The sequence below is a fragment of the Pan troglodytes genome, chromosome 7 (assembly GCF_028858775.2).
Source record: "Pan troglodytes isolate AG18354 chromosome 7, NHGRI_mPanTro3-v2.0_pri, whole genome shotgun sequence".
Lineage (NCBI taxonomy): Eukaryota > Metazoa > Chordata > Mammalia > Primates > Hominidae > Pan > Pan troglodytes.
In genome coordinates, this window is record NC_072405.2 from 129,274,217 (window position 1) to 129,295,429 (window position 21,213).

General features: G+C 38.1%; 1 non-coding gene across 1 annotated transcript; it reads left to right on the forward strand.

Annotated features, from left to right (window-relative positions):
* Positions 1 to 19,652: 19,652 nt before the first annotated feature.
* Positions 19,653 to 19,759, forward strand: LOC112204345 (U6 spliceosomal RNA). Its single transcript, XR_002937899.1, has one exon. It is a non-coding gene; the product is annotated as a U6 spliceosomal RNA (small nuclear RNA).
* Positions 19,760 to 21,213: the final 1,454 nt, after the last annotated feature.

A 21,213-nucleotide genomic window follows, 5' to 3' on the forward strand; every position in this document is an offset into this window, starting at 1 on the left:
TAGATAAAAACTCTTAAAACTATTTTCTTAATAGTCAATGAGGTGCTTCTATCTGGGAAGGTCCCCATCTGGAACTAAAATAAATTTTTAGAAATAGATGAGATAGTTTTCAGAGAAACTAGCCTACAAGAGTGAATTCCTTCCTGAAACAAGGGTTTGCCTATAAACGCCTTACCCTAAAGGAACATTTTCAAATAAATATTAAACCAAAGAGGGGAGTGAAGTGCCTTAACATTTAATGAAGGGATACCATTAACAAATCAGGAAAGAAAGTATGTCTCAGCACCAAAAACATATACATTTATTCAGCAAATATTGACTTAGTATCTACTGATGCCAAGCACTGTGTTAAGTATCCTGATACAGATCAAAAGTCCCCATACTTCTGAAGCTTACAGTCAAGCTGGAGAGAAAGAGTCACCAACTAAACCTAGAAATAAACTCTTCGGATGGTGATAGGTCAATTTTAGAGTGGTGATGTCTATGACACAAGATAATGTAATGGTGACGGCTATGAAGGCCTACTTTAGCTGAGCTTTTTAGGGAAGGGCTTTCTGAAGAAGCCCCTTTTGATCAGACAATAGAGGTAGAGAAAAGAGCACATGAGGTGGCCCAAGGGAGTAAAGTCAATGAGGCTAAGGCCAAGGGAACTGGAGAGAGATACACCTTATGTTTCCAGAGAGGTGAGCAGGGCCAGTCCATGCAGTGTCTAGAGAGTCAGGGTAAGGACTTGTCAGTTGAATCTATGGACAGTAGGAAGCCATTGGCATGTCTTAAATGTGAGCGAAGTCATTTGACATTCATGCTAACAGGTAATGTGGCTAGAGTGGAAGCAGGAGGAACACTGGGTCATTGTCTCCAGGACAATCATCACTGAATGCTTAGAGTACATTAAGAATGAATTCTCTAGCCAATCCTGCACCTCACATACCCATAATCTCACCCACAGGAGCTCATTTTACCACCATTATGCTAGGTAACAAAGCCTCTGGTGTTGCTGAGAGATGGACAGGGCTGAATCCCTGGAATGGGAACCTTCTGATGAAATACTAGTTCCTCTCATGGGAAGTGGGAATCCCAGTGAAGTCAATTGCCTGCCTAGAGAGAGTAGCTCAACCTGAAGAATGTATACATAAGGTCACACTGCCTGTGCTGAAGTATTTTGAAATAAATTACAGATAGAATAACAGCAATCCAGGGCAAGCGAGTAGGCAGAGGAAAGAGTTGTGTGCAGGGAATAGCCCAGACTACAGTGGGAGAGAAAGAATGGGACTTGGCTCCAGAGGAATATGAACAATGCATAAACAAAAAGCAGCCTACTTTCATCACCGCAGTTTCTTCTCAGGTGCATGAAATGGCCTTTAAGGGTTCATATTTCTGTAGGCTCCACATGGCATTTGGTGAGAATTAGGGGGGCGAGAGCAGTGGAACTTGAAAACAGTTGAAGTCATCCTTTTGGTTTGGGTAGGAAAGACGTTGTCTGTGCTTTAGGTTCTTCTCTCAAAAGACACACTGCTTCTGCTGGGAGGAGTTCCACTAAAGCTTAAGTCACACTTGCATTTATAAACCAGACCACTTAACAGGGTTTTGCACAGTGGCACCAGAGGCTGCATCTAGAAATGATGACTTACTTGTTCTAACTCCTGTAAGTGTATGGCAGGAATGCCTCCTTGGCAAGAAAAAGCCTCATGGCTGAAGCTTTCAAATTCATGAACACTATGGGTCTTCTGCCCAGGAAAAAAAAAGTGTATCTATGTTTACACAAATTTAGCATTCAATTTCAAAAAGTTCAAGGCCTATGGCTCCAGTGGGGAAACTGATTTGGAATACGATGAGACCTTTCGCTGCTCAGTTTCAAAGAGATGTTTGTACCTTGGTTAATAATAATATTGTTATATCATCATTTGTCATATTTCAATATTTATCTTTCCAGGGTTCTTGACCACGATGCCAATTCTGAATTTTCAATGAGGGTTATATAAATGAGGGTTTTCTCCTCACTAGTGCATCATTATACTAACCAAGTATATAAATGGGCTTGTCCTTTGAAATTATGTACCCTCAACAGCTCAGATCTCAAGGCAGCTGATTCTGCCTGGCAGGTGTGGGATGTGAGATTGAGTCATTCCAGAATCTCAAAGAGATATTTGTTGGAGGTAGCAGCAAACAGTGACTGATTCAGTAGCTCCTTGGCTTCCAAACAACCTGGTACTTACCACAGTTTACATTTGAAGGAAGCTCTGCCCCTTCTTTAGTGGTTGTTAGATGTGGGGAGATGAAAGGAAGACAAAAGCAGAAGTTCCAACAGGCAAGCACAGTGGGAAGTGTGAAAGAGGGGATTTCTTTTCATGGTCTTTTTAAAGAACAACAAAAAAAATACCAGTGTCAGATAAGGCTTAGAGAGCATAGGATGAAGATCTAGAAGTTCAGTAGCAAATGTGGTCAAGTCATTTGGGGCCTTTGTAGACTGAAAACAATAGAGCACAGTGATTAGAGCTCAGGCTCTGAGGCTAGACACTTGTATTTGAATCCTTATTCATTTGCTAGTTTTGTCTTTTCGTTGCTCTGTGCCTCGGTTTCTCTAGGCAATAAAGAACCGAATAATAGTATCCACCTCCTAGGATTGTTCTGAGTATTCAAGGAGAAAATATATACAAGGCACTTAGAGCAATGCCTGGCAAGCCATAAGCTCTCCACAAACATTAGCTCCTATTTGCAATCAAATTCACTGCTGAGTTACTTGAGAGTGATTGTACCTTGAGCTGTGTGGAGACAGCTATTAGGTCATTGCATGAGGAGATTTTATAATTTTAAAGAATGTTCATGCTACAGCTACTACCTACTTGAAACTATAAACTAGTATACAAAACTGAAAACCTGGCAGTCATGTCAGCTGGGACATGTGTCCCCAAGTTCCCACAATGTGTTCAGCCCCATGCCAGACACTGTGAAACCTACTGAAATTGGCTATTCATATGTCTTCCTTGACTTCTATCCAGTCTCTTGATCAAAGCTTGTTTTATACTTTTTCACATGGATTTTAAAAAGCTTCAGTAAAGAAGTGATGCAGAAAGTCAGAAGGCATAATGATGTGAGTATGGTATGAAGTCCTTAGAAGTTTAGAGATACGAAGGATATATTTGAAAGGAGATGTAAATGGTATTTGGAAAGGCTTCTTGAAAGAGAAGGTGTTTCAAACATTAGCAGTGCTTTGAGAGGCAGATATGAGAAGGGAATGGATTCCAGGCAGGAGAAACAAGGCTACTGAAGACCCAGAGGTGGATAAGAGTTGGGGGTAGGGGGTGTTGGTGGTAGTGGTAGAACAGGTACTATAGCATGTGTGGCTCCAGCAGAGGGAATCTGGGCAGCAATGGTGAGAAAGGACCTAGTCCCAGTGCTAAAGCTGCAGAGAAGGAAAGGGCTAAGAAAAAGCATGGATAATTTTGAATTCCAGGTGCTATTGTTTTACGGGCAGTAGAGGCTAAAAAGATTATTGAGCATGATCAGACCTAAGCTTCTTTTGTACTTATTCTCTTTAAAGTACTTTTGCATACTTTATTTCACTTTGTCCTGATAGCAAGGTTATGCAATGTGTAAGGGAGCCATCGTAAGTCTCATTTTACCTAGCTGTGTCATACCCATTGCTCATAAAGCAGAATGATCAAGCGATTGTGCTGTAATCCCAGCACTTTGGGAGGCTGAGGCGGGTGGATCACGAGGTCGAGAGATCGAGACCATCCTGGCTAACACAGTGAAACCCAGTCTCTACTAAAAATACAAAAACATTAGCCTGGTGTGGTGGCATGCGCCTGTAGTCCCAGCTACTCGGGAGGCTGAGGCAGGAGAATTGCTTGAACCGGTGGGGGGTGGAGGTTGCACTGAGCCGAGATTGTGCCACTGCACTCTAGCCTGAGGGAACAGAGTGAGACTCTGTGAAAAAAAAAAAAAAAAAAAAAGATTGTGCTGTTCACATGCAGTAGAAGGATTAGGAGGAAGAGGACCAGACAATATGGATCACCTGTGAACCAGGACTTCTTCCACCCTGCAGAGCTACTTGTTTGGAAACAGAATCTGCTTCTGTTCCAAACTGTGCCAAAAGTTTAAATAAGAATAATGTCCTTAATCATAAAACATATATATTGTCATGTCATGATATCTTTAAGTGGGCATTATCAACTTATATTTTAAGCCATACAGCAAAATATAACATTTGTATGGTGCTTTTAACCAATAAAACATTATTTGATCCTTTAATTATTTGACCTTCCCAATAACTAAAATGTAGATGGACTAAAATGTGATTAATATTCCTACTATAGTGATAAGGAAACTAAAACTCAGGACTAGTGACCAGTCCAAGGTGAGACACACAGTTAGAAAGAGATAGAATCAAAATTAAAGCATGAACTTGTACTCTAGATTCTCTCAAAAATCCCATGGTTCATCATATTTTGTTAGCTGTTTCTGTTTCATGCAATTCAAACCATTATCCATTATTTATTTGACAGTAAGCTTCAGTAGGCTAACTGGTATGTTTGACTATTAGTAGAACTCTTTCTTTCCTATTCCTGATGTATTTGAAAGCTGTGGGTGGGTGCCAAGATGGAAGAATACAAGTGGCTCATCTGATTCAGGGGCTGGCCTTCTCTGCATGGTGCAGAAACTGGTCAACAACACCAAGGGACCCTGCCACGCTGATTTTGCTATGAGACATGTTGCACTTTGTTGATTTCTTGGCCTGCCTCCCTCTCCACCCATCTCTTACTCTTTTCACTCAGGCCAGAGGAGCAGGGAGAGTCTGACACTGGAGTCCTACCTTTTCTGGCCAGCTACCCATCTGCGTCAAAGTGGTGTTGGCTTTGGCGCCTGGGTGGCTGGATTGGAGACCATTCTTGGGCAGCTATTATTTCTTTCTAATGATTCTTGACCTTTAAAGTCAAGGAAGGTTATTTTTGCTTAGAAAGACCTTAAGATTTCAATGGGAATTTTGGTTTTGGATATTTTTTAATGCCCTACTCTGTTCCTAAGAAATGAAAAGAGGCTAAATCACTTTCAAAGAAGTATTTTGCAAGTTGGCATGTCAGCTAGTGGGCCTACAGCTGAGCTCATGTTCTCCAAGGCCTACTTGTCTAAATGAGTCAGGGAAACCAATCACCCCCCTGTTGTTTTGCATGACCTAAAAGCCAACACTCCCACAGGGCAGTGGTGGATGTAATTTCTGGCACCCATACAAAAATGTTGTGAAACATTTGCAGTCTCTTTAGAATCTTGTAAGGTAAACAGCATACCACGGTCTGTTGGGGCAGCACGTTGAAGTCCAACTGAGAGGAATAACTGACTGTGGTAGAGGTTTACTAGTATGATGAGGAAAGTCCAAGGCGAGTACCAACCTATGCATTCTATAGACTATTCCTGTGTATTCCAGGGAGGAATAGTGTTCTCCTCTGAAACTATTGCCAGTTAGTGTTTAAAGGAAGTTTTGTTGAGTGCACAAACGTCTAGTGTATTCATCATCAAGGCTTTAATGAAAACATTCCCTTTACCTGAAAGGTCCTTTATCCAACAAATGCATTATTTTTTACAGCTTTATTGAGGTATAATTGATATTCAATGAACAATAAATATGTAAGCTGTTCAATTTGATGACTTTGGACATATGTGAACACCTGTGATACCATCACCACAATCAAGGTAATAGGCATATTGAATACCTCCCAACCATTCCTTGCATTTCTTTGTTTTTGTTTTTGTGGCAAGAACACTTAACATGAGATCTACTCTCTTAAAAAATTTTGAGCTTATTTGAATTTATAGTATTGTTAATTATAAATACTGTGTTATACAGTAAATTTCTAGAATTTATTAATCTAGCATAATGGGAACTTAAGACCAATTGAACAACACCTTCCCATTTTCCACACCCCTCAGCCCTCAGCAAACACTATTGTATTCTCTGCTTTTATGATTTTGACTATTATAGATATCTCATAAGAGTGGAATCTTCAATATTTGTTTTCCTGTGACTGGCTTACCCAAATTCATTCTCATATTCAGTTAACAAATATTGTTAGAACTTTCTAAGTGCCAGGCACTGGATATGAGTAAATCTGGGTTTTCATGTTCAAGGGATTAATAATCTAGTTGGGGAGACAGATTAGTGACAAGTTGAAACTGAGGGTGTGAAAGAAAAACACAGAGTGTTATGGAAGTATGCAGAGGGGGAAGGGAGCCGGGGTCTGGCAAGTCAAGGTGGAAAGTCTAACAGTTACAATAAACAACCAAACAAATCAGCTAAAGTTCAGTTCAGGAGTTACCAAATAAAGTGATAAAGGTAATAACAACTACCATTTATAGAATATCCATTAAGTTTAGTATTTCGCATACATTACCCATTTTCCAAATTAGGAAATGAGACTCAGTAACTTGCTCAAGTTCACTCAACAAATAATTATCAGGGCTGAGGTTAGGATATATCTGCCACTAGTGTTACTACATAACATGTGAATACAAACTTGGTTCTTGATTAATATTTCTATTCTTTATGACCAGTCACTTGTCTGATATTACACTCTCCCTCCATACCTAATTCCAGCTTCATTCAACTCAAGGAGCTCTCTCGACACAACCTGTCTACTTTTATATTTTACTTTAGCACTTGTCATCATCTAACATGAAATATCCTATTTCATCAATTCTAAGATGCCCATTTATTCATATTTTTACATCTCTGAAGTTAGGATGCATTAAAACATCAATGGCATAGAAGAGTTCGAAATATCCTTTTCATAGTCTACACATAAAAACAACAGAGCACGCTTGAATTGATAGCTCTAAAATTCCTCAAATATGTAGTATTTTATTTATGTTATATTGCTTTTTTTTCTGTCTTTCCACAGAGTATAAGCTCCAAGAGGTTAGGGCTTTTGTCTGCCTTTTTCACCTTTGTATTCCCTGTCACTTGGAATGTTGTTGAACAAATTAATAACTGGATAGATACAGAGTGCCTACTATGTGTGGTAAGCTCTGTGAGGTGCTGGACATGGAGCGAGCAACGAAATGGATATGAGCCTTGCCCTCCTTGGGGGGATGCATGTTGAACAAACAGAAAGACAAATGAATGCATACACCGATGTGCAATTTAATGTGGGGAGATGGAAAAAGTGAAAATGTTAAAAGTGCTATGGAGCAAATAAATGGGGACTGAGGTGTTTTCCAAATTTCTATTAAAAAGTCAGGGAGGACCTCTTTAAGGAAATGACATCAAAGCTGACACCAGGGGGATAAAAGTAGTAAGTCTAGGAAGCCAGACTATTTTGTTGCCTGGCACACCTAATAGCCAATCTTGACCATCCTAATCCAAAATATTTTCTCCCTTCTTGCCACAATGTCTGACACTTGTATCTGCATGCACTTTTAATTATATTTTTGCAGATGTCCTTTCTATCCACCAAGATTACAAATACATCGATCCCTTCTCATAGAATATAGAGCACTAAATTAGGAGACAGTAGGCCTGGGTGGTAATTCCAACTTTGCCCCTCCTTTACAAATTGAGGAAGTTAGATAAACTCTCCAGTCCTCAGTATCTTGCCTGTACAATTAGGTTATATTAGAGAATCTCTAAGGTGTCAATGAGCTTTAATATTTAAATTCTGTATTATTAGTCCACTTTAACAAAGAGTTTTGAGGAACTACTATGTACTAAGCTGGTAAACTTTCTGTAGGGCACTGAAGAAATTAAGATGAAAGAAAAGGGAAAGATATGACCTGTTTATTTAAGGTGTTTATGATCTTGAGAAGGATATTGATACTTTGATGACTTCAATATAATGTAGCATAGAATCTCCTCTGCTTCTGAATTTTCAACTATTATAATTGTCTTTCCCAGGAGTGAACAAAGTCAGCCCTGTACCCTGAACTTCTAAGTAAAGACATTTAACTCTGCTTGCCACCAACAGATGGTACAAGCGGTCACATTGACTAGATACTGTTCCATAAGTTTTAGAACTAATGGATGAGAGGCAGGTCTGATAACCTAAGTTATTTGTAGCAGAATAAGTGTAAGCTGGGATACCATGGGAATTGAAAGCAAAGGGTCACCTTGTTCCACCTAGGTGAAGGTGGTAGTGCTGTAGGGAGGTCAAAGAGAGAGACTTCATAGGGCATTGATGTCTCAGCTGAATGTTGAGGGAAGAGAATGGATTAACCAGATATCTTTCTTGGGATGCTTTCAACTTCAAAATACAGACAACCCAACTAAAGGTGGATTTGATAAGAAGTGCAATGACTATTCTATTATTTAAGACTATTCTATTATTATAAGATACAGAGGCAGGGAAATTCTCTGTATTATAAGATACAGAGGCAGGGAAATTCCAAGCACAAATGAAATCCCAATAGCTCAAAATATCATAGAGAACTCAGGCTCTTTCTACCTTTCTTTTGTCACCTAAGAATGTTGGGTTTTGTTCTTACGTTTTTCCCTAGTGGTTGCAAGATGACTGTCAAATCTCTTGGCATAGTACTTTTTACACTTTATTTTTTAAAAGGCTCAAAGGTGGCAACTTTTCTCAAAATTATCTTTACCAAAAGGAGTAACCATGCTCTTCTTGCCCCATTTTCCCCATTTCTCACCCCCGTCTCAACAAGATTCCTGGTAGGTTCTGGCAACCAGGGCTGAGCCACACACCTATGCTCTAAATGCAAAGGAGGTTGGGAAAGTGTGTGCCTGGCATTTCCAGTCTCTGTATGAGATGGTAGAGTCTGTCTGCTTGGAGGAAGTGTGGGTGCAAAGCAGGGAAGAAGTAAGTAGAGTGATTGCTGGGTAGGCCTCCAACACGGTCTTTCAAAACAAGAAAAGAAGAAAAGGGGAGTTATTCATGGATCTCATGTTCAGGACCTGGCACAGTGCTTTGCTTTCTGCATTGCAGGCATTCAATTGATATTTTTTGATTGTGGAATCATTATCATGGAAATAGAAAATCAATGTCAGGTCAGGCGAGTGAGTAGTGAAATTAATTATTCTTTCCAGGCCATGACTAGATTACAAAAAAATTAATTCTGTTATTTGAATGGGTGGCTGTTGATATTTCTAGTGAGGGGTTAAACTGAAATACTAATTTAACATCAAGAGAGGTAGTGGTGGCATTTTTTTAAACCATGTCTAATTTGGCAATGGTTTTATAAACTAAAAGCAAATCGGGGAAAAATCTAAGTTAAATGGAAAAAGACCAGATCTTAGGAGATGAAAGTTTACTGAAAATACCATGTGGAGGGTTTTAATGGAAACAATAGAGTTTAAAATGGTCCCAAGAATATGGAAAAAAATTTAGTAGATCCTTATAAAGCACTTACTGTTTGTTGATTATACATGAAAACTCACAAGAAGGAAGCAAAAGAGGATACCACATTAGTTCATTTTTAAAAAAATCAACTATATACAAACCAGACATTAACATTTTTTGGAAAAATTTCCTTTGCCTTTTCCACAACTACAAACAAAACAGAAAGCTGTGAAGTTTTTTTTCCTACTGTAACAACAACGAAAAGAATATTACATTCAGAAAGAAGAAACGAGTCATTCTTTCAGAAGGGGTGAATTATTTTAAATAATTTTGTATGAAGTAATGCAAGGAGATTTCAGTAACAGTATGAACTTGTCATAGCACACTGATCCTTTGAAATATCTTTTCTCCATGTCTTTTAGGCCTGTCAAATCCTTTTGCAGAACTATGAGAGCTTGCCTAAAGAATTGAAAACAATACAGATGAATAAAAGTTGTAGATTAATTCCCACTGCTCTTTCTTGGATGAAAATGTTCCATGTTTTTTTTTTTTTTAAATGACTGGGACTATTTAACTCCAACCATAATGTATTTTCTGTGGTTTCTTAATTTGGAATTTTACTCTTCAGCTCCACTTCATCCTGTCTTTCTTCTTATTGAATGCCAAGGCATACCATAACACAGGAAAAGGGGCCACAAAGGATCACAGGAGGCTGGCTTACGTTTAAGCCTTTCTAATTTCATAGCATCTGCTATGATGTGTCAAGCCAGGTACCATATTTCTATTGTAAATCAGTCTTTCCTCCTGGACTAGATTCACAATCTTTTTGGAGTTCTTATATACTTTTGTTGATCAACTTTTTAAACACCACTTGGAGTTCCTAGATTGCTCCAATTCCTTAAAGGTAATAATGCAGTTTCTGCACTTCTTTCAGTATTTATTAAGACACAGGGAAATGGTTTTACCTCAGGAATCCATATTAGAGTAACACAGGGCAATTTTATATCTATACAGGGTCTACTTGGCTTGGCATGCCAAATTAAAATCTCTAGGGTAGGGGTCTGGCAAAAGTGTTTGGAAACACTTGATTTATTCTGATGTACAAGTCTGGTTCAGAACCATTGGCATATTTGAAATCATGAATTTACCATCAGAAAAGAAAAGAAATGGAAAGAAAAAAATGGAAAGAAAACCAAAGTCTGCATAGGCAGCTCTTGCCTCTAATATGCCACCTTCATAGTATGGTAATACTGAAAATTGACACAGTATAATGCTTAGGATACAAATGCCCTGGATTAATTTCTGCTCTGCTATGTCACCTGAATCAAAGTAAACTTATAGCTGTTCTATGCCTTAGTTTACTTACTTGTATAATAAGTACAATAATAATGTCTGAAGTAATTTTGGAATTAAGTTATATATTATGTATAAGATCAAATACTTATAAAGTATCTTTTGACTGGCATAAATTAATTGCTCAAACAATATCAATTGTTATTTCAGGCTGCTCAGAGGCTCAGATTGAAAGTTAAATAATATGTTTTATTAGAAAATAACATAAATAATTATAAACAAAGAAATTTTGTTTAGTAGCTGGAACATTTAGAAACCTAAGATCCATATGGGATTTTGTTTCAAGGTCCTTGCTATTATAAATGTTAAATCCATATTTTCATTAATCATATTAGCATTGAGAATGCCACAGCAGTCCCCTTTAATGGCATTAATAAAACCCTAAAGTATCACAACATGACAGAAATTACTGGGGTGGATAATTAAGGATGGTGTTATTTCCTGCAACCTAGGGGTATATTGGACTGGATTATCCAATAAGAAGATTAAGAACGCATTTCGTGCAAGAAGAGGACATGACAAGAAAATGACAGTTCTTTAAATGAAATTATTCAATATAGATATTTCAAAAATGCATTTAATTCATCATCAAAATAAAATTAGATATTTGTTTTAGCTATTTATATTTTGTTTAGAGGTTTTTTTTAAATACAAGTAAGAGTAGGACACAAAATTTTTTTCAGTTCTTGGGGGTCTCTGATGGTTTTTAGTCTGGGCCTGATTCAGATTCACTTCTAGGAACTCTGAGTGGGAATTCCATGTAAGGAATTTCTTTAGACAGTGTTTTCTTGCAGTGATGTCATTTGGGTGTGGAGTTAGTAGAAACTCTGTAACTAAAATCTTTGCTCTTATCCCTAAATGTATGGCATATATGCTAAACCATCTGGTTATGCAATAGACAGGAGTCACCTGACAAAATTTCTCTTTCAGCAACTCTGATTTGCCATAGAACTCCTTTACTAAGTTTATAATAGATTGTAAGCTCCACAGCAACAGGACCAGGCACTTTCCATAGTCTCTAGGCTCCACATCAGCAGTGGGAGCATCCCAGAATTTCAGAATCAAAGGAGTCTTTATATATATACATATATATGTGTGTGTATATATATACGTATATGTATGTATATGTATATGTATATATACACACACATTAAATTCTGGTACATGTGCAGAACGTGCAGGTTTGTTACATAGGTATACATGTGCCATGGTGGTTTACTGCACCCATCAACCCGTCATCTGCATTAGGTATTACTCCTAATGCTATCCCTCCCTGGCCCCCTACCCCCAACAGGCCCCAGTGTGTCATGTTCCCCTCCCTGTGTCCATGTGTTCTCATTGTTCAACTCCCACTTGTGAGCGAGAACATGTGGTGTTTGGTTTTCTGCTCTTGTTAGTTTCCTGAGAATGATGGTTTTGAACAAATACTGTTCCCTCAAAGATGTCCACAATCAATACCCAGAAACCGTGAGTGTGTTAACTTACATAGCAAAAGAGGTTTCACATAATTGATTACATTAAGGATCTTGAGTTAAAGGCATTATCCTGAATTATCTGGCAGGCTCGATTCAATTACAAGGATCTCTATAAGAGGAAGGCAAGAGGATCAGTCACTAGAAGGAATTGTGACAATGGAAGTAGAGTTTGGAGATATGGGGTCAAGAGCCAAGAAACGCCAACAACCTCTGGAAGCGAATAAAGGAGGGAACAGATTTTCCCCTGAAGTCTCCAGAAGGAACCAGCACTGACAGTACTTTGTAGCCCCATAAGACTTATTTTGAACTTGTGGCTTCCAGAATGATAGTAAATTCATGTTTCTTTAAGCCACTAGATGTGTGATAATATTGCAGCAAACATAGGCAACTAATGGAGACTCATGGATCATCAAATTCAATCTCCTCATTTTTGATTAAGTGATAAAAGGCCCAGAGAGTTTGGGTGTGCATTTATTCACTCATTCAACAATTTATTCAGTTGCTGACATCTGCCAGGCACTGTTAGCAGTAAACATCTGATCTATACTACGCCTTTTTCTGAATCTGTCCTTCAGGACCCTGGGAATTAGAATCTGGAATGGAGAGTCCCCCATAAGCGAGATGTTTGGAGCCGGTGAATTCTAATGGTGGTACACCCAATACCCAGAGCTGTACTCTTTCCATTCCTTCCAGATGCTGGATAATTGGCTTGTTTCTTTCTTTTTTTTTTAAATTCAGCTCCTTATAATAAATTCCTTCATTTATGCAAGTTGGATAGAGTGGGTTTCTGTATTTATTACACCCACTGTAGCAAATTATCTAAATAATCAGTTAATGGTGTCCTCTGATCACTTCAAAGGTTTATGAGAGTTTTAGATCAATGATTTCTTTTTACAAAGGGCATTTTATTCCACAGAAATAATTGGCAGGTCACTAACCAACTGATGTTGTCATCCCCAACAAACCAAGTCCACACCCTCATTTCAGCATTTGGGAAATATTTTTCTCTGTCTATGTGGAAAGAAGAATGTGAGCTACAGACTGCATTTGCAATCCTCTGATGTCTGAGCTGCTAAAATGTGTTATGGATGGAATCATTTTGTTATAAATAGGAATTTCTTAATAATTTCAATGAGCATTACTATCATCTACAAATAAGAAGATTGTTTTTATTGGATAACTTTTAAAAATAGCTAAGGAAGGGGTGATGGCAGATGTATCTTGAGTTTAATAAGTAGCCATAATCCTATTTAAGGAGTAGCAAATTATTGTAAGAAAGAGGAAGGACAAATCAGAGAGCAGAGCCACTGCCTGTATGGACACAGGTCTGTGGGGGTACATTCAATGACTCCACAAATAGGCTCTCGATGACTGTAGTTCCAGACACACTTGAGACTTTACTCTGTCTCTCCCTTTCTGACTTTGACAGTCTCTGATAGTAGCAAGAGTCAACAGGTTGGTTAAAAGATTAAAACTGAATCCAGGTTCCACTATTTGATTTCCTTGATCAACTTAACTGTAAATGGTACTATTAACATCTGTTTTCTAGGTGGTGTTCAAAGAATCAAATGAGATCATATCTGTCAAGTATTTAGCAGTGTCTGATGCATAGTGGAATCTCGATATATGTTTATGCCTTTTCTTTCTCTTTTTTTTTTTCAAATGCAAGTGTGACTAAGTACATGCTTTTGCTTTTGTATCTCTGGGAGATCATTAGAAAGCTTTGTGGCTGTTTGAATGATATAATATCCTTTCATACACTTCATACTTTTTTGTCATACCAATAATGTAATGAGTAAGTACTATAATTATGTCCATTTTATAGATAAGGAACATGAGGCTCAAAGAGATTAGGCAACTTGATCAATGAGCACAAGCATAATACTTGTCACAAATATGACTTGCACTCAAATCATTAGAATCAGAACCCCTTCATTTTACAGTCCATGCTTTTTCTTTGAAATTTGCAAGGAGCCTGACTTTGTAATGGCCAAAGATCAAGCCAGGTTAGGACTAACTCTGTCTACTAGTCTTCCTATTTTCACTGTCAGTAAAAACACATGACTTAAGGTCAACCCCTAGGTATACTGAATCTTCACCAAGGAAGGGGGAGTTGGGTTAGTGTTAATTTGAGTGTGGCCTCCTCATTATGTAGGAGTGGGAAACCATATTTTAATCTTGGTAGGGTTTCAGACAAGCAACCAAAAGGAGAAGAAAAAAACTGTGCTTGCTATCTTACCATCCTTCACTCCCAAACTCCAACCCCATCCTTGGCATGCTAGTTGGCATAGACTACACTCTTCCTTGCAAGGTCACCTCTGGATGATTGAGTTTCTATGCTGAAAGTCATAGGTTGCTTTAAGGCATGACTCTCCTTTTCTGGGTTCCAGTAACCATATCATCTTAGTTTTTGGAAGGTGGCAGGGGGAATTAGGAGTGGTAACACACTCAGGGTACCACACATCATTGTAAACAATAGCTTATTAAATCTTCCTCAATTTAGCCTAATTTTTTAATGGGAACATGAGTGATAAAATAGGTAGCTCCAAATAGTTCTAGGAAGACCTACCCTAGGTAGGTAATGGCTGTTTATATCCGTTTCTTTCCTTGTCTCCAAATCAAATTGCACAGTGTCCTTTTATGACTGTTTTCTCTTTCAATGGTATGCTATGCAGCCATTTTAATTTGGTTTTCTTTATACATAAAAAATGTTGAAGTCTGGTTATGTGGACATTGTAAGGAATATTTAATACACAACCTCATAAAGGAGTCTAGTTGGATTTCAGAGGTAGCAGAAGATAATATAGTGAGAGTAGTGTAGTGGTGTCAGATCACTTGGCTAAAAATTTCAGTTTTACCAACTGCTAACTATTTGATCCCAGTTTGCTTAAACTGTTTTTACTTCAGTAGAATCAGCAGCATTGTATCGGGAGCTTTTGACAGCTCTGTGCCACACTCGCACCTGCAACCAGACTTCTAACCTCTATCATTTTAAGATTAATTCGTACTTTACTGCTTCCCTCTCCTACTCCAAGCTCATCCCCTTATTAGTTTGAGTCAAACTGAATGAATTTGTTTGCTGCTAACATCTATGTGGCTTCTTCCTAAACTTTTTCTTAAAAACTAGCACCTAGTGTGATTTGAAACTTCTAATTTTTCTCTTGATGGTCATATGTGCCTTGAGTAAAAAAAAGTTATGTTGGGCTTGTAACCAAATTTCTGATCCTGCAATTCATTTATTCGTGTAACTTCATTTCCACCAGCCCAGGTCTCTAGAAGGAAGCAGAGACCCTGAGCAATGGAATTTAAGGGCTTACTTGTAGCAACTTCTGGTTTTACTCCATTCTTGGCTCCGAGAGCTACTTCCATGTTCTTCTTTCTCCTTTGTCCTCTAGTGCTGTGGGTACCTGCTCTTACCATCTCCCAGGGAGAATGTGAGAGTAAGTCATGTGATTTCCAAATTTGTATACCCAACCTGGGCTTTCCACCTGAACTCTAAATGTAATGACTACTTGGGAATGCCTGATAGGAGTCTCAAACTTGTCAATCCAAGGTAGACCTCCAATTTCCAACCTGTACCCTCACCTCCCCCTAAAAAGTAAAACAAACACAAAATTATCTCCTAGTCTTCCCCAGTAACCTGAGATGCTCTGGCTAAGAAGCTCAGAACTACCCTTGACTTCTTACTTTCTCCCATAGTTCATATTCAATACATCTGCAAAACTATGAGCTCTGCCTTTAATATCCATCTACCTTCTAGCATAATCATTACTGTACCCCTACTCCAGGTGTATTAGTTCATTCTCACACTGCTGATAAAGACATACCTGAGACTGGGTAATTTATAAAGGAAAGAGGCTTAATTGACTCACAGTTCAGCATGGCTAGAGAGGCCTCAAGAAACTTACAATTATGGCAGAAAGAGAAGCTAACATATTTTTCTTCACATGACAGCAGCAAGAAGTGCTGAGCAAAAGAGAAAAGCCCCTTTTAAAACCATCAGATCTCATGAGAACTCACTATCAGAACAGCAGCATGGGGGTAACCACCCCCATGATTCAATTACCTCCCATTGGGTCCCTCCCATGACATGTGGGGACTATGGGAACTTCAATTCAAGATGAGATTTGGGTGAGGACACAGCAAAACCATATCACCAGGTAACTGATACTTCTCACCAGAATCATGGCTTGAGCTTCCTAACTGTTCTCTCAGCTTCTGCCTTTATTCCGTTTTAGTTATGTATTAATGCATAATAGTTCACCACAATATTAGCAGCTTAAAACAGCATACATTTATCATCTTGTAACTTCTATGGGTCAGGAGTCTTGGCACAGCTTCTCTCAGGGTCTTCTATAAGACAGCAATCAAAGTGCGACGTGGGGCTAAGGTTTTATCTGAAGGCATGACTGGGGAAAGATTTACTTCTAAGCTCACAAGATTCACTTCCTCAAAGGCTGTGGGCCCAAAAGGGTCTCAGTTCCTTTTTGGCTGTTGGTCAGAGGCTACCCTCACTTCTTTACCATGTACATTTCTCCACTGTGGCTTCTTGCTTCATCAAAGTACACAAGTCAAAAAGACAAGAGAATCTACTAGCAAGAAAGAATTTACAGTCTTATGCAACCTAATCACAGAAGCGACATCCCATTACATTTACCACATTTTATTGGTTATAAGCAAGTCATAAATCTTGCTCACACTCAAGTGGAAGGCATTAAACAAGAGCATGAGTAGCAAGAGACAGGAATCATTGAGAAGTTGCCTATTACATTCTCATACTCTTTTTTGTTCATGTAGCAGTTGGAGAAATCCTTTAAAGCATGAGTCAGGTCATGCCATACGTATAGTCCAAACCTTCCAGCTATTACATATTTAACTCACAATAGACTCCAAATTTTTCACAATATCCTTGCACCATCCCCATCTCAACTTAAATTTCTCTTCCAATACTCACTTTGGTCTGGAAGTACTGACTTTCTTCTTATTCCTCAAACCCACCTGGCCCTGTCCCATTTCAGGACCTTTGCACTGTAATTCACTCTGCTTGGAGCCCTCTTGCCCCATGTACATTTATGGTCGGCCTTTCATTTAATTCAGGCTTTTGCTCCAATGTCACCTTTCTAAAAGGCCTTTCTAGACTATGCTATCTAAAACAGCAATTCCTTCCTTGCTTTCTGCCTCCTTACTCTTCTCTCTTTTTATTTTTAGTATTATTTTAACGCATAAAATATTATATACCATATTTAATTGTCTGGGTTTTTTTCACCACTAAAAGGAAAGCTGGAGCAAAGACTGACTATTTTATTCATGCAATACATGAAGACCTATTTGTTAAAATACAGAGGAAGTATGATAAGAGAAATGTAAGCACTTAAGAAGTAGAAAAAGGGGAGTGCTGATTTCTTCTAATAATTATACTGTAATCATTCAAAAGGGTATACCTAAGTACTGTGCTCTTACCCCAAGGAAGAGGTGTGTTTTCCCTTAATTAAGACAAGAATTCCTTCAAGGACATTCAGTTACATTTACTGCTGTCTTACCAAGCAACTTTGTGTCCCTAACTCAGTTTTGTAATTGTCTTGTTCTGGGAACAACTGTAAATGAAGGGGTATTGGCATGAGGGTTTTGATGACTACAGTTATTCATTCTCACTGTTCTCAATATCTCCCATGGTAATTAATAAAGTGGCATTTCTCCTTAAATTTACGTAAACTTATAAAGTCAAGATTCCAAATCTGAAAAGCCAAAGACTCAACTCTGCACTTTGATGTTTTATCGAAGAAGTGGCAGCCATAATAAAACACATCTGAAAAAGTTATCCAGCCTTATCCATTACTATCATCTGGTATTCCAAGGAGGTCATATTAGTTTAAACGCAATAATTGCAGCTCTTTCAAAGTAATCAAAATAAACTTAAAGTTTATGGTTTGTTGCTGGGGGAAAAAGGGAGACATTTATGTGGCATTGGCCAGGAAGGTTACTTTTAAAGGACAGATTTTCATTTGATAAACTGCACAAAACAAAACAAAAATGCTGCAGAAATTTGTCTCTCGGTAGCTACTTAATAAAGCCTAAACTGGACAACTTCCATGCCCTTCAGGGTTTCAGAAATACAAACAGGAAGTTAACATTTCCATAGCAATAATGATTCAGTAATAAAAGCCGAGGAGAAACAATAAAACAGAAGGTCAGGATGAAAGCGATTTACATTTTATTAACATCCTAACACTACATCAGAATAGATATTAAATATTTAAATGGAGTCAGAGTGAAATTAGAAAAGCATCTGTAATCAAATAACTTTTTGTTGTTTGTTTTCAGGCATGGCTTTGCTCTGGTCTTGTGTTAAAGTGCAAACTTACACAGCATTTCTAAATTCCCTCAACTTGTAAATTCTGCTATGTTATCTTATGGACAATTTTTGCGACTAAGTTTCTTGTGTAAATGTTCTTTTCAGGGAAAAGGCATATAACTCATTGTGTCATTCACTTCATTATTGTCAGATACTGTATATTTTAATGAATGTGATGAAATTCAGTTATTGGAAATGAGTCAAATGAATTATTTTGACACTCTTTTAGGCCAATAGGGAGACAGATTGTCCTTTAGGCATGGACAGATCCTATAACTGGTAAGGTCTCCTGGGTTTTCCAGTGGCTTGGATTCTTCTTTTCCAAACTATTAATCTTGCCTTCTCTCTATTAGAGGAGAGAGGTGATTTTCTAAGAGAGTGATAAGATACTTCAACATTTTATAAGGAAGGAAGAACTGAATGTCAAGGAGAGAGAAAAGTGAACGTTCCACCCCTGAAGTAAAGGAAGAATGACCAGGTGATGGTGAACCACTGTTAAGAATAGAAGGAAAGAAGGTAGTGTTAATTCTGTAAACCACGAATTTCTTACCGTGACCTTGAGCTGACCAGGCTTCTGGGTCCTTCTATCTTTGTCAGGTGTTGAGCTTATAAGGTAGATAAAGTAGCTAAGAATTGGGAAACTGATTTAAAAAATTTGGACTCCCTCTCATTGTAAGGAGAATCTATCTTTCATCAATTATCTTTTGTTGTTTCAAAAATACATACCCAGTTTCTTTAAATGTTTGAAATACCTTAATGACAGTTTCTAAGCCTTTCACTCCTTTAAAAATGTGCTGATAGCCAGATAGTATCCAAATAAATTCTTGTTCAATTATAATAGCTACTTATCCTCTTTTATTTTCCCACTTCACCTCTAGCTATTGAAATATGGTTTTGATGTGGGAAATAACACTGGTTTTGAACATTTAGTTGCAATCACGTACTTGTAGTTTACACACAATACATAAAAAGTAACTCTTTCTAAGCCTGCATCCTAGTCCTAGAGTGTCCTCACTTAGTTGGTTTGACATATGTGTCTTCATATGCCACAGTACTGATGGGATTAAAGAGTAGTCTCCTTGTTTTAAATAAATGCAAGCCTGACAGCCAGAGAAATTGTAATGTGACTTTCCTTTGACTATAGTTGAGATAAATTTATATACTTGTACTTAAAATATACAAATTACTGTGCTCGCTTTGGCAGCACATATACTAAAATTGGAATGATACAGAGAAGATTAGCATGGCCCCTGCGCAAGGATGACACGCAAATTCATGAAGCGTTCCATATTTTTACGTTAGACCTAAAACCATAAAAACCCTAGAAGAAAACCTAGGCATTACCATTCAGGACATAGGCATGGGCAAGGACTTCATGTCTAAAACACCAAAAGCAATGGCAACAAAAGCCAAAATTGACAAATGGGATCTAATTAAACTAAAGAGCTTCTGCACAGCAAAAGAAACTGCCATCAGAGTGAACAGGCAACCTACAAAATGGGAGAAAATTTTTACAACCTACTCATCTGACAAAGGGCTAATATCCAGAATCTACAATGAACTCAAACAAATTTACAAGAAAAAAACAAACAACCCCATCAAAAAGTGGGCGAAGGACATGAACAGACACTTCTCAAAAGAAGACATTTATGCAGCCAAAAAACACATGAAAAAATGCTCACCATCACTGGCCATCAGAGAAATGCAAATCAAAACCACAATGAGATACCATCTCACACCAGTTAGAATGGCGATCATTAAAAAGTCAGGAAACAACAAGTGCTGGAGAGGATGTGGAGAAATAGGAACACTTTTACACTATTGGTGGGACTGTAAACTAGTTCAACCATTGTAGAAGTCAGTGTGGCGATTCCTCAGGGATCTAGAACTAGAAATACCATTTGACCCAGCCATCCCATTACTGGGTATATACCCAAAGGACTATAAATCATGCTGCTTTAAAGACACATGCACAAGTATATTTATTGCAGCATTATTCACAATAGCAAAGACTTGGAACCAACCCAAATGTCCAACAATGATAGTCTGGATTAAGAAAATGTGGCACATATACACCAGGGAATACTATGCAGCCATAAAAAACGATGAGTTCATGTCCTTTGTAGGGACATGGATGAAATTGGAAATCATCATTCTCAGTAAACTATCGCAAGAACAAAAAACCAAACACTGCATATTCTCACTCATAGGTGGGAACTGAACAATGAGAACACATGGACACAGGAAGGGGAACATCACACTCTGTGGACTGTTGTGGTGTGGAGGGAGGGGGGAGGGATAGCATTGGGAGATATACCTAATGCTAGATGAGGAGTTAGTGGGTGCAGCACACCAGCATGGCACATGTATACATATGTAACTAACCTGCACATTGTGCACATGTACCCTAAAACTTAAAGTATAATAATAATAAATAAATAAATAAAAAATCAACTAAAAATATATATATATACAAATTACTTTTCCTAACGTAGCCCTTAGGTTGTTAATACTAGCAAGTGCTGTACCAGTCTCACACTCCTGTGATTTTATTGTACTGAGCATCTACAGGAAATTGTGTAAGATATTGTGTAAATGGAATGCTGCCCTCTTATGGTTGCACAAATCCTTCCAGGGTCAAACATAAAGCCCCAGTCGCTAGTTAGGGTACTTAATAGAAAGATGTAAGAACTAGGAAGACATAAAAAAATTAACCCACACTGATTTTACAAATTACAAAATGGATTGA